Raw genomic sequence first — 14,506 nt, forward strand, 5'->3', positions numbered from 1 at the left:
TGAGCATCAAAAACTTCCAAAGATAAAACACCCACAACTTCCTTGGTCAACTTGCATTTGACCCTCTTGTTAAAAATTGTCATTATTCTTAATGCCAAAACTGAACCTCCCAAGCCAAAATTCATATGCTGTACTTCATTTTCCCACCTAAAATTACAAAAATTACACTTTAGGAAGGACAGGTAAGTAGCAGTAAATATGCAAATTATATGGAGAGTAGATCAAACAGTGCTAGCAAAGCCTGAAAATCTATCCTTTACAGGGAAAATTCAGAAAAGAGAAAATAAGCTAGTAGAAAAGGTAAAATGATAAGTGAGGAAAAAAACCCAAAAGACCCACAAAAATCAAATAAAAAAATCACGTAAAAGAGAAAATATTAATGAGAAGGTAAAAGGTCAGAAAGGCAAATAGAATTGAAACAAATTTAAAAGATGCATTAAACATCCAAAATGAAAAGTAACAGTATGAAAAAAGCAAACAAGATGAACAATGATCAATTTGATAACTAACCTGAGTATGTAGTCTTTGGTTTTACACCAAAGATGAAGTTTTACCCAAGCAATTGAAAGCACAACAATAAAATATCAGACATCTGACCCAGTGAGTATAAAATCAAAAAATTATTGATATTATTTTGAAGAAGAAAAAGGACGCTATCTTCTGTAGTCCACAAGTGGTGAGATAAAAAATTCAGTGGAAGATCCTTAGATTTGCAGTTGGACGGGCATATGATTTTAGGTGATTTACAAAATTTTCTGAACCTCATTTTTCTCAACAACAGTGCAGTCACCCTTGCTGAAATGTTTTACAAATACAGAAAAAAACCACTGTTTGCATAGATGCTGTATGTTATTTATACATACCCTCAGAAATTCGAAATGGTCACCAGAAAAAAGGAAATGGGAAAGAGGGAGACAAAAAGAGAGAAATCTTTCTCACAGTGAAGAAAAATATCAGAACAGATTGATTTGTGAGACTAAAAGCTAAAGCAGAGCATCAACACAGGCTCCTATGGCATTTACAACAGGGCATCATACAATCCATGTTATTTTTAAATTGTAGTCCTCAGATAATGAGCTCAGAAAGAAGTGCTTTGAAGAATGGAGGTTATTGAAAAGCCAGGAACAAAGACATTTGCAGTGACTGAAATGGCTCATAGAAGAAGCAAATACCCAGGAGACATCCTAGTTACATTTTGAGCTAATAAAAGCCAATTCACTTCCATTTTGGAGATTTTGTTTGTAATACTTCTGGTTTACACTACATTTTAAGGGACTGCTCTGATCTGGGAGATGCCTTGCTATTTAATTGATTTTATTTAGGTACTCTGTCACTCCAAAGTAAGATGCGTGTTGCCGTTTCTGGAAAGATGTGGAGAAGGAGAGAGCATCTGCTCCATTAAGGGTACCTGATCAAAGACTTTTTCAGTGTAAAAGGAGATAATAAATAGTGGGAAGCAACAACAACAACACCAAAAACAAAAACAAGGAAGAAACCTGACCAAAAAATTATAAGTGAGGAAGCAATAGGAATCAAACCTGGTCAGTCATGTTAATTTACATAAGGATACATGTAATATGAGAACATTGGTTTCAGTAAAATTATCTGCTCAGGGAACTTGTTAAAACGGGTCGAAAAGGAAAAGGGGAAGGCAATGGATAAAATATACACACAAATCTGGCAGAGAAACATAGCCGGCACAATGAATACAAACAAATCTCAGTGGTCACACTAATTGATGGTCTATCAAGAAACTGCAGGCAAGCACATACCCTATAACTGATAAGGATACAGATGTGGAGGGTCTTAAATATCAAAGTAGGGCGACAGTGTAACTCTGTGAACTGATGAAGAAATATGAAGGGGAACGGGTCAGGTAGGAATAATGGGTGAAGAGACAGAAAAGGATATAAAAAAGGGCTGGGCACATGTAAACAGGGGCCGGTCAGCATCCTTGGCTGACTGTGCCCTGCACCTAGCAGTCTGTGCTATCTTCATATTGAATACTTTCTTGTCTATCTCTCTGTGTAATCTCACCCTCTATCCTGCCTGCTGCTGGGGAGGCTGGTGTGACTGGATAGTGGGGCAGCAACTGGAGCCAGAGCAGGGGTATATGCTCCCCTAGCCTGTGTTGTCAGACATTGGAGGTGGGGATCTGGGTAGCCAGCCACGCTCATGTCATCTGTGTGTGCATGCATCTGGGACACGTACTCAGCTTCACTACTGGCTGAATCTGAAGCAGCAAGCCATCCACCACCATGGGATGGAGACCACAGGCCCGCAGATGCCATGGGCTGGGGTCCAGCAGCTGGGCAGGACAGATCTCCAGGCTTAGAGCTGCTGAAGGCAGTGGCCACTCTTAACATACCTTACACTTTGTGCGATTGCTTCCATCTAACTATATTTTGTTTTAGCAGAATTAAATTCATCACCTTTTGCATTCTTTTCAGAAATATATTTTTATTATAAAAAACTTATTTTGCTATGGCTTTGTGCAAGGACTAGTAAGAGGTGGTGAATGGAAGCTGCTCAGGGTGAGAGAATGTCAGCTATGTCACACTCGCTGTATGTGCTGCAGTCACTCAGTAATAAGAGGAAAATGGTTATCCTGACTATGATTAAATGCATGAATGATACTTGCATATTGGGACAAAAACCCCCCACACAAACAACCAACCAAACTTACTGTTGAGTATGGCATAGCTAGAGTGAATTTGTTAAAAAATGTGAAAAGTAGCTGTTGCTGGATAACAGCTGAATGTAAATACAAATAGTAAATGCACACAGTAGTTCGTAACATTGAGGATTTTTTAGATCTGTAAGGCTGAAGCACCAGGGGAGGCAAACACAACCTGAGGACAAAATCTTTTCCAGACTTGGTATTTGCCCAATGTACAGGTTTTGATTCTGCAGTCAGGAGTGGGAGGGATGAGCAAACCATGGCTTTTACTGAGGTCACTGGGGTTAATATTTTTGTTCTGTGGTTTTGCTTCTACATTGTTTGGTAGTAATAGTATAATTGTAGTGGGACACTGCATGTTAGCACTCATGACTGATAAATTTCATTACCTTTTGTATGACCAAAGAGGCAATTTTCAGCTTTGTGAAAATTAATAATTTTGAAACCTTGAAGAGAGTAGGTGCCTTTGTTTTGCTACTTGAATAGTAATTAAATATCTTGTGAAGTGCGACTGATAAAATTAAGGAATCCTGTTGTCTGTGAGTAAAAGCAGGTAGAATAGCAAAGAATAAGAGGCACTGTTCAAAAGTTGTTTATTTTGGCTGAAAGAAGGGGGTACATTGCTCTGTTCAAGCAAAGTTACCCAGCATATAGACTCGAGGTACAAACTCTACTGGTGTTTGCACATTCAAGGCCCAGACTTAAACTTCTAACCTTGCAAGCAGAATTGAGGATAGAGACTTCTGTGATCAACTTAACATGAAGTGTAAATACTATATTTTCAAGTGTCTCTTTTTAGAAGATTAGTATCTGCAACCTCCTGAATGTAGGACTAAGTGCATGGTTGCACTAGAAAGTTAGAAAACCTGGGTAAATCTCCCTAACTTAAAACTTTAAGACTTAAAACACATAGCTGCTTTTTACTCAAATCCCTTACTACTTTAGTATATGCCTTTTCAAATCATATTCTGCAGTATATTAAATTGGAATCTTGTTTGACAATGTTAAATATGCATTCATCCATTGACTTCCTGAGATGCATATTTAACTGAAACCTACCTTAGAAGAGATTTTTTAAAAATCCTTAAATCATAGCCAAATCACAGTTGATCTCAACTAGGCTAATAAAATGAACATGTCCTGCAGAACTTAGCCCTGACTTAGTATAGCAACTAAATGCATCCTTCACTTATTGTCATGTCTTCTCAACTGTGAACTTCAAAATGCTTTATTTTACAGGCTTTTTTTTCTTTTTTTTTAAACCAGACATCACCTCTTCTACATTTTCTATTCATAGTCCTCTCGAAATTCCTCTACACTATCTGTCAAACCATGTTTTATTTTGTCTGGACTTTCTTCTTAGTTGTTTTGTATACAGAATATCAAGATAATGATCAAGACAAACATTCATATCCAGAGTGTTCAAGATGATTTTAGATTAGGCACATTAATTCTCCTGTCTCTAACAATTATCATTGATTTAACAGTAATGTATGTCATATCCTCACCTGGAAGCTAGTAAATTAAGCACACAAATTAAGCAGTTAAGTTTTACATTCAGTCTTCAAATAGTTGAAATTAGTGTATTGACAATGAAAGGTGGGGCAGACTGTTTACAATTAGGACCTAACTCCAGACAATGGATTTACTATAACTTTCCTAAAACTAGTGGAAGAGATGTCAAAGATTTAAGAAGAAATTGAAACAGACCTCACAAAAATGAATTCCATCTGCATTTAAATCTAGGTGGGAACTTGAATTCTAGGTGACATGTAAAGATTGAGTAGCTAAAGACTAACACCAAATAATGCTTTTAATATAATTCTTGTCTAAATCACTACAAATATTTGTTGCATCGGGCCATTTGAGCACATGGGATATTTACAGATTGGTTTACATTTGCAAGACAAGGAGAAACTAAGGAAACATAATTTACAATGAAAAGTTTACTGAAAGCCACGAACAGAAAAAAAAAAAATCTATTTTCCATCAAAGTCAAGCAAAAATATGCAGAGAAAAAAAGCACTCAAGCTTATTTGAGAATCTGATCACACAAGTGATGGCTAGACATAAAGTAGTTACTGAGCAGCTCAAAATTTCAGCACCTGTTTCCTTGTACAGTTCAGGAGGATATTTATTTACTTTAAAAAGTCCTGAAAAGCTAGAAAGCAGAACAGGAAGCTGCTTGAAAACGGCCCATAAGGAGAGACTGAAGGAGAAAAATCTGTACTAAATCCAGTCTCTGGTAAATTGATGCCTTGCTTACGTTTGCCATTGCTTTGTGCCTAAAACCTCTTGTCCCTTGCAAACTTCTCAGTACTTAGGATAATATAGGTCCTTCTCTTCAAGGCAAGACGCAATTGTAGAAGAAAGGTGTATGGAAAATATTTGGGGTTTGTGGTATTTTGTAGGAATTTGCATACACCTAAGCTTTCATGAGAGTGATGGAGAGCTTAGCAATAGTTTTGTGTTTAAGTCACTACTCCAAGATGTAATAGACTTGGGTTTAAGTGCAAATGTACTACTGCCAAATTGTGTACTCAACAAAAAACAGTAATGTATTGATCTTACAGTAGGTCCTGTGTTGCTAAACACCTACAGCTGAACTCAGTGTAAGTTTACAAAGGAATAAAATTTGTTTTCCTGTAGGATTTCTGCTCAAAGCATCCTCTTGCAAGGTGAGGTATTATCCCAAGAATTGCTGCAGACACGTGTGCAGACACGTGCAGCCGGCTTGAAAGACCAGGTAAACTGGTCCACCAAGAACGTGTAATATGTGACACGAAGAGCAGAGGCACTCCCCCCAACTCTTTACAAAATGGGAAAACATAACCACCAAGAGACACATCGCCAGGGATCCACTGCCATGGGGATGACTTCAGAAGGACACCTCCATGAGGACTCTGTCCGCAGATGACTACTACAGACCCTGAGAGACACCCTCCATGAAACATGGCCATGAGGATAACTCCACGAGACACGCTGCATGGGGTACCTTTAAGGGGACTCCAGAAAGACACCTCCATGAGGACACCCGCTACTGACGGACTTTTGGGGGACACTCTGCTCTGATACTAAGAGACTATGAACCCTGAAGAACTCCCACTACCAATGACAATGACCACAGATCCCCGGGACACAGCTGGATCCATGGTGGTGACTATCTCTCCCTGCACCCCAAATTCTTACTTCATTTTTTACCTTTTTTCCAACCCTTCCTATTGCTATCCGCTTTATTACAATAATTTCCCTTTTTTAAAATAACTGTCTTTTTGTAATTTGTAATACACAAACTGTCTAATTATGGTATTTGACCTCATTTGTGTCTTAATTTCACTCTTGGGATCACGAACTGAAACAGTGTCCAGCACTGGGGTTTTTCTCCAATCAGATCCTGACAGGTACCAAAATAGGATAAATTAAATTTAATTACTGGAAATTAATTATTAATTATGGAAAGTATCAAAAAAGGCCCACCCCAAAACTAATATTCTGCTTTATCCTTGCTGCAAAAAAGGTAAGTGTGTTTCATATGTAGAAAATTTTCTCTGCTTAGAGGATAAGAACACAAAGTCCTTGGTTAGGACAGGAAAAAAGGAACAGGAAAAGGAAGGTCAAATGGAAGAGGAAAGAGAAGGCAAAGCAAGCCGAGAGAATGAGTAGATGTGATGACTAAATTTGTTTTCCTCTTCAGCTTGGAGCATGTTTGGTTTTTTAGTTTGGATTTTAACAAGGTAAGACAATGCTCTTGAAAATTTTTACTAGTTAGTAAAGTTTTTCCTGTTTTGCTGGCACAACTATCTTGCTGTATATATATGTTTTCAAATCAGTTAAGCGTGCAGATGGTGCACACCAAACTCTAAAAAGTTATCATTTTGGAATAAGAACACAAGATATTCTTTTGGTATAATATTCCTTGTGGTTTTGTGTATAAATGACAGTAGGATACTTAAGGTAACATTTTTTAAAACAACAAAGAGAAAGATTCAGAGAAATACTTAGGCACTAAATATGACCCAAGGGTCTGAAATGCCCCAAAAACCTGAGACTCATGGAAACCTGGCAAATCTGTGTTGACTGCTCCTGATGTAGATCCCAGGATGGCTTTGGCTCTCAAGAGAATCCTTTTCTTTCCCTTAACTTATCCAGGACTCTTTTGGCAATTTAGTGGAGAATGTAATAACAGTCATCTCTCAACTCCAAGTTGAACCTTGTTTTCCTTGATCTCAAAATTCAGAGGACACTGACCTAAAAAAAAAATAATAAAAAAATCAGTTTTTTTCAGTGACATGCCAGGGAATTATTAGTAAACAAGTTCCCTATTATATCATTTTCATATCTTTCCCTTTATGACTGTATTCTAGGAAATCACAATTTTTCATAAGGATTACTCAAAATTATTCACTAAGAGAATTCTGCATATTATTCATAACACTATTCTTTGAAGCTGTTAATAAGTTTATTGCAAAGTATTGTTTAATTTTCTTAAATGCTAAGCATAAATTCCGAGAATCAGGTTTGCAAGGTATTTGTATTTTTGAATTAAAGTTGCTTGGCACAAATGACCTCCAATATTGGCTTAATATTCATTTTTACTAGAATGTTTGCAGAAAAAAAAAAAGCAAAAAATATATTTTAGGCAAATAAATGTATAGTTATAATAAGCATTGCTTTTTATTATAGTGCCATAGAACCATCTATTTATACTCTTAAAGACAGGATCTAAATTGAGGCTGAAGTTATTGCTTAAAGACAGAAATACAATCATGTATCATTACAAGCCACACAAGCATTGCCTATTCATGTCACAAAAGGTTGTTTTTAAGAATCACAAAGAACAAATTAAAACACACATTCCTCTATGTTTTGAGAGGTAACAAAAGCAAAGGGCCAAAGCTTTACTCCAAATTCCCCTAATTTAAAAGAAGCTAGAAATTAACCTGATAATTTATTGAAAGATGCTGTACACATGCTGTACAATAACGTTCTTTAGGAGTTCAGATGAAAGACTTGAAAGTAAATCCAGTATTATTATGGAGTTTTAATCTGAAAGGAAAAAACAGCAAATATTAGAAGTAGTCTATAAGCACAAGGAATATGCATCTCTGACTACAGTACTGTGAAAAAAACTTGACATATTCCAAGCAGCTGAGCTGGATGCAGAATTCCTTGTTTGAAAACCAAACAATACAAGTTTCAGCTGGATATGCAATTTGACTGATACAGTGTGAAGGAACACTAAAACATGCACTGGTTATCATGGTTATAAGCCTAGAGTGGCCTAGAACAGTACAGGTTCAGAAAAGCACCACTTCAGGAAAGGACTAAGCTCAGTGCTAGACGAGGGAGGTTATTTAAGTAAATTGGGTGTATCTCCAACCAAGGAGACTGCAGCACCTCTTTGAATGACCTATTCTAATGTGACAGTCTTCATGTTAGATTTTTTTTTCCTAATATCTAATAATACTTCTACAGTCATGACCATACTAAAGTATTCTTCATAAAGACCTATATGGTGTCTTGATTTGTGTAACATTCACTTTGAAAGATGTTTCTAGAAATTCAACACAGATGATTCCTATGCACCTCTTCAATACTATAGAATAATTAAAAAATTGAACTTGTTAGAATTTTGCAGGTCAATATAGTTGATTTTTACTTCTCGAATGTTAAGTGTTGGAAGATAATTTGATAAGATGCAAGATAACAGGGGTTTAATCTGTTTTTGAATTTATCATACCTACTCAAATTCTGTACATCACGTTTAAAGCGGTATTGTTCAGCTGTCTGGAAAAATTTTATAAGAAAAGTCTAAAAATTAATTTAAAACAAACAAACCAACAAATACCCCGTAGCTAATCTTTACAAAAATCTGCTTCTTTTATGGTACTGTATGTTATGAACTACAGGATAATCAATTCTGATTGTATATCAGGATTTAAAAAACTTGTGATATATGGGTCTTTCATTGAAGAGATATGGACTGGCAGTTTTCCCAACAGACAAAAGCAAATGATGACGGGGGTCTGTCAAGAAATGGCATTACATTAGCAGAATGAGAAATGATTGCAAACACAGAAATCTAATAACCAGAGAAAGAAATTATCGGCCGTTGGAACAAGCTTGGCTCCCTGCCAAGCTTTACACAACTTCAAACAAATTATCTTACAAAGGAGGTTGAATTTACAGATACATTTGAACACCAGGAGTCAAGAGTTTTTTTAGCCTTGTTTTACTGATTTTTTTTTTTTTTTACCCCAAAATTGGCTTCAGTGACATCTGGACATAACCTGGTGGAATAAAGTACACTTCTAGTACAAGAAATTATGTTAGAAACTAACGATTGGTGGAATAGCAGTATTAGCCACATTTTATTGTGTACTAGCAATACTAGCAATGTATTCATTGTGTATCACCTGTGTATATTTTGAAGGGTGACTCCAGCATGACTTTGAACAGGAATTATAGAAGACCCATGATGCAAATGCCTTTTACTTCATTTGATTCAGGCAAGAAACTGAAGGACCTGATCTTGGTGTGGGTCACTTTAAAATATGCAGGAGGATCTTTTATTTCCATTAAAGTTTTAGGTCAAGGTGCCACATCCAGAGCCCAAGAGATCAAATTCCCTTCTGATCTGCAGAGCAGTCTTCCATAGGGAAACAAATTCTGCCTCCACATCTGGGAAAATTCTGATAAGACTCCTAACAAGAGTGAAAACGTGATCTGATGCCAAAGGAATAAAAGTTGTATTTAAAAGTTAGGACCTTTAAAGATCTGCAAAGCACAGAATCTGCATATGTAACTGAGGTCATTGATCTGTGCCCTCTCCCTCTCTTCCACTTCCCTTTAAAGGTTTGTGTAACTGGTTTCATGCTTACATTCTGCATACATTACTTATTTCTATATATTTCACCAATCCCCCACTAGAGTGCAAAAGAAGGAAAGAATTCTGAGTAGGTAGAAAAGATATGAAACATCCACACATATGGTGATGCCCCTGCGAGGGGTAGTAAGCAATGTCACTAGCATCATAGTGCACTGCTGCCAACAATACAGCTGGGTATTTTTTGAGATAGTTAGAAAAAACCGGGGGGGGGGGGGGGTGTTGGTTGAAGACATTTTGAATCAGAAATTACCATTAGGTAACTACAGCAGTGTGAAGAAGTGTGGCAAAAATACAGTAAACTCAAGCAGTTCATAAAAGGAGCAAAGATATTTTAGTGTTTTGGTCATGTAGACCAGATCAGTAATAATCAGAAACTACGATGCTTGTTCATAGTCTCTGCCAAATAGATGCAGCATTTGACTCAGTTTTCAAAGCCTAAGCATTTAGAGCAAAAGAATTCAAATAGTAATGATGTTTTATGGAAATTTTAGTGGAAAGATTTGGAACTAACTAATATCAGAAACATAATTTCCCCTCTAAGGCAGGATTTAAATGCAATAGGATGGTCAGACAAAATTAATTTGCATAGATGATTTGTACATGCTCTGAAATTGTTACAGTAAAATACTGATTTTTTTTTCCCCAAGAGATCTAAACTTCCGCAATTATGAGGACACTGAGGAATGAATTAATCAAGTATTCACAGTATAATTCTGATTTAGTCTCATTTATTCAACAAAGACTCAGAAGTAAATAAATACTGCTAATATATGTTTAGAAACTAGGCTATATTTCCTCTTTGGTGGGATAAAGTGTATTCATTTAGTTATATCCCACAAATAACTTCAAAAGATTCTTTAGGCCAGTTTTGCTGTGGATGCTAGAAAAGATTTACCACAGCATGTTGATAAGGTATATATTGACCACTTCAAAGACCATCAGTTTCATATCATTTGACATAAATGTGCCAGTCTGTGTCATACGGCAAGTGGCCAGGCAGATCTGCATCTCCTTCCTTTTTTGTAACCCTTACTGCTGTGTTCAACCCTCGTGTATTTTTTTCTGCATTTCAATAGTATGTGATCGCAGTAAATACAGCTCATTCTCCAAACTAGTGTCAGGGGATCTCTTGACTCAGGTAGGAGATTATTTGTACCACAGTCTTGAATTGTTTAGTCTCTCCTTTCATTTGTCCAGTTATTTATTTATTTACTTGGGCAGAAGAGATGAATTTGGTATTGTGACAATAATCACAGCTCTGCTGTGGGCCAGTTGCCATGTTGTAGTTGATGAAGATCTCCAGTCGCCGCTCTTTATTATGGTGGAACTAACCAGTTTAATTAATATTAGTATCAACTCACTCAAATATCCCGTAATCGACTGAAATAGAAAACAAAAAAAAAAGTTTCCAAGGAAAAGTGGGGAAAAACTGTTACATGGGGAGAAATTTGCAATCTCAAGCTTGTCTAGAATGATAAAACAAGCATATATGTTAGCTGAAGGTTCCTGATTACTGAACTAGTCTAAAAGTTCAAGCTATTACATTTTCTTAATTAGCATTTAACAACATGTTTTAGCACAATGAGGATCTTGCAAAGTAAACTCCAGTCAGATGGAGGATTAAAGAGCAGAGAAAATAAACAAGTCCCACTAGAAAACCTTCCATCACTCTTCTCATACTTCTGTGTGGTTTGTGCTCATTACACTCTGGCTAAGAATTAATCCAAATGTCCAAGATGAATGTGAAAAATTATGGACTCATAATGCTTATATCACATCTCCAGCATGGAACTTTGTTCTCTGAGTTACAAGTAGAAGCAGCACTGATCATTTCTCACACAGCATCATAAGCCATTACAGTGTGTACTATTACAATGATTTAAACCCCATATGCTTTTAAGGGGCATAATATTTAATATTATCTGTCTGAGGTAAACCATACATTATATTATTTTTGTGCTGCTTTACAAAACAAGGATGAGATTTTTCTGTTCGCTTTTAAATTATCATCCTGCAGTGTGATGAAGTATCCCAAACAGAATCAGACCTTGAGTGTCTAACTCAGTATCCCAAAACAGCACTAATTCAGAAATGTCCCTAGTCTAATTTTGAAAGGTCAGGAATGAACCACATGTCACCACAAATAACCAAACAATTCAAAACAATAAAATTTCTAAGTGTTATTTGATCATCATTTAATTTAATGAAGAGGTTACTATTACTACTATTTGTTAGGTAGATTATTTTGGCATTAGCGCTCTAAAAGTTTACACCCTCCCTTTTTCTGAAGATATTATTTCTTGATGACTAAAACTCCAAACCTTCTGTACGTGTGCTTCATTATGCCTACATGTTCTCCTTAACAACTTTTTAACCTGTTATATGTAGTTTCAAAGATAACAATTTTTTTTAAGTTTCATGGAAACTTGTGTCCAAGAAGACGACTCTAACCATCATTGCTGAGGAAATAGCTAATATAGGAATTCATACCTTTTTAGATTCTATGGAATCTGTATGGAAGAAGAAATGCTGCAGTTCTCCAGACAGAGAAAAACAAGTAAAATCATGGAACATGATGGAAATGAGATGGTGAAAATAGAGTGTAGAGACCTGACTGACTACTTTAAATGGAAACTAGTGAAGAAGTGTCTGGTAAGAAAAGTCAAAACAGCTGGGGAAAATAATTTCTTCATCTTGAAACAGAGAACCTAAGAGAATTCACCTGGCTTTTCAAGAAGACTAAAGACCTAGCAGAACTTCAAATAAACTCTCTTTGTGTTCTCATTCTGTGGGGAGTTAAAGAGACAATGGAGAATTGGGGAATCCTCAAAATCTTTTATTGAAGCACATGTTCCTTAATAGCTTGGGGTAAGAGACTTCACCCAACTTGTCACAGAAGTGCTGCTGAGGCATTTATGCAGCACGTGGCTTTTAAGAAAAGAAAGGTGCTGCAGGTTTCTTACCCCTAAAACATTTGGGCTATTCATGTCTGTTTGAAGAGCCCTGTGATACTCTCAGGCATGACAGGAGTCACAGTTTCAATCCATTCTGCATCTTCAGAGAAAAACTACTCCCCAAATGCCCACTGTTGGTTTTGACACTAGAATCTTTGGGAATAAAATTCAAAAGATAATATATTGCACTGTAGGAAAAGAAAGAAGTACAAAGGCTGGGTGTACCAGTAGGCTTTCAATGTTTGTAATTTTCTCTTCATGTTGGGAGGAAACCAGTAGAGACAGCACTTTCAAAATACGTGAGACAACTGTTGCTAGGGTCTGTAGACAGGCTGTGCTAGCTCAAGGCAGTCCAAATAATATTTTTTGCAATGTTTATTGAGATACTCAGACAGAGACACATTACAAAGAACCATGGCATCAAATACAGGCAGTCTCTTGTCCTAGAAAAGCAGTAACAAGGGAGGCTGATTGCTGATCCGCATTTAGGTAGTTTCATTCAACTGTGCTGGATATGCCTGCCCACATTGTATGCATCTCATAGCTTTTGTCAGCACCAAACCTCACGCGATTATTTTTAAAGATAAAACACATGCATGAATATGAATGCCTTAGAAGCCTTAGTACAAATGTAAGTCACTTGTTAAATACCTTTAGCTGTTATCAAGAATAATTTGCATTGGAAATGCATTTTTATTTATCTGTGTAGCTAAGTAGCGGATAAAGTTCTAAATTGTTCTAAGACAGCTGTTTCTATTTTAGCTGTTGTAAATGGATAATCATGCGATCTTGTACACATAAACAGGTGGGCCATTAAAAGCCTCCTTTCTCCTTTCGAACGCCTCCACTGCTCCCCATGAATACAGACACTAAAAGCTGTATAAAGCTTTACTAATGAAACCACCCAGAAACTGCTGGTCCATTTGGGATTTCAAAATCAATTACAATATCCTGTTTCAATTAATTGAGGAAGTTTTTAGTCACAATTAGGTCCAGCTCCTCTCCATAAATTGTCATAGAGACTGAGGATAAAACCAAACACTGCCAGAGGTGGAAGGGTAAAGTTCTAAGAGGGGATGAGATTATCTGATGGCTTTGCAATCGTGTTATGAGATTATTTTTATCTGCCAGGTGTTTCCATTTTCCCAAGGTAGTTGAGGTAGTAGGAAGGACCTGGATCCTTTCAGGGAGGTCCTTGGAGAATCAAGACCCTGTATTCCATTTTGGTTTCAGGTTTATTATACTTTTAAGTCACAAAAGCAGATGAAATTATTAATTTACCAGCAGAGCATGTTGAAGGCAGAGATCACACACAGTACATGTGCAGATCAGCTTCTGGAGATTCCAGCTGTTTACTTACAAAGTCATGCTTCTTATAAAGGCAGATGAATAGATCAACTTACTTACACTAAGAATCTTATGCCTCAGTGCAGTTTTTCAACACTTTTGGAAACCAACTGCGTGGCTAAGATAGCTTTACTTTTCAGTGGGGAAGTTTTATTATTGCAGCAGTGTGGTCTTATTAAAAATAGACAATCAAATTGAAATACCCAAAATACCCATACTATGTTAAAACCCTGATTTATCCAATCAGCTAATAAGAGATACAGAAAATAAGAGAGCTCTGGTGATTTTTAAGTGTCTTCACATTCACCAGAGCACTCCCTGGTGTCATGGGACAATAAAATAAGCTACACAGTTTGCATGTTTTGTACCAGTAGGAAAAAACTGGGCAACAGGTTGCCTATTTACCGACAAAAGAAAAACTCCCAAATCCAAGACAGATCAGAAAATGAAACCATATTTGATCAGGTATATCCCCAAAACTCATGTTTTCTTTACAAGGAATTAAATTAGAAAGATGAAAATTGCTTGCATGCTAGCATAACGCTGACTCAGTAGAAAGCTAATACATTCATGAATATGGGCATCAGTTTCATCTGCCATGATCTGCAGCAGGTTTTGTTATTTGTAATATATTTT

The 14,506-nt window shown here is 36.6% G+C and overlaps 1 long non-coding RNA gene across 1 annotated transcript; it reads right to left on the minus strand.

The window, feature by feature from the left end:
- Window positions 1-6,590: 6,590 nt before the first annotated feature.
- On the minus strand, window positions 6,591-12,139 carry LOC136014341 (uncharacterized). The gene is made up of 3 exons (XR_010612646.1): window positions 12,060-12,139; window positions 7,621-7,726; window positions 6,591-6,928 (listed from the first exon to the last, which is right to left on the minus strand). It is a non-coding gene; the product is annotated as an uncharacterized LOC136014341 (long non-coding RNA).
- Between the last annotated feature and the right edge of the window lie 2,367 nt (window positions 12,140-14,506).

Source organism: Lathamus discolor, chromosome 5 (genome assembly GCF_037157495.1).
Source record: "Lathamus discolor isolate bLatDis1 chromosome 5, bLatDis1.hap1, whole genome shotgun sequence".
NCBI classification, from domain to species: domain Eukaryota; kingdom Metazoa; phylum Chordata; class Aves; order Psittaciformes; family Psittacidae; genus Lathamus; species Lathamus discolor.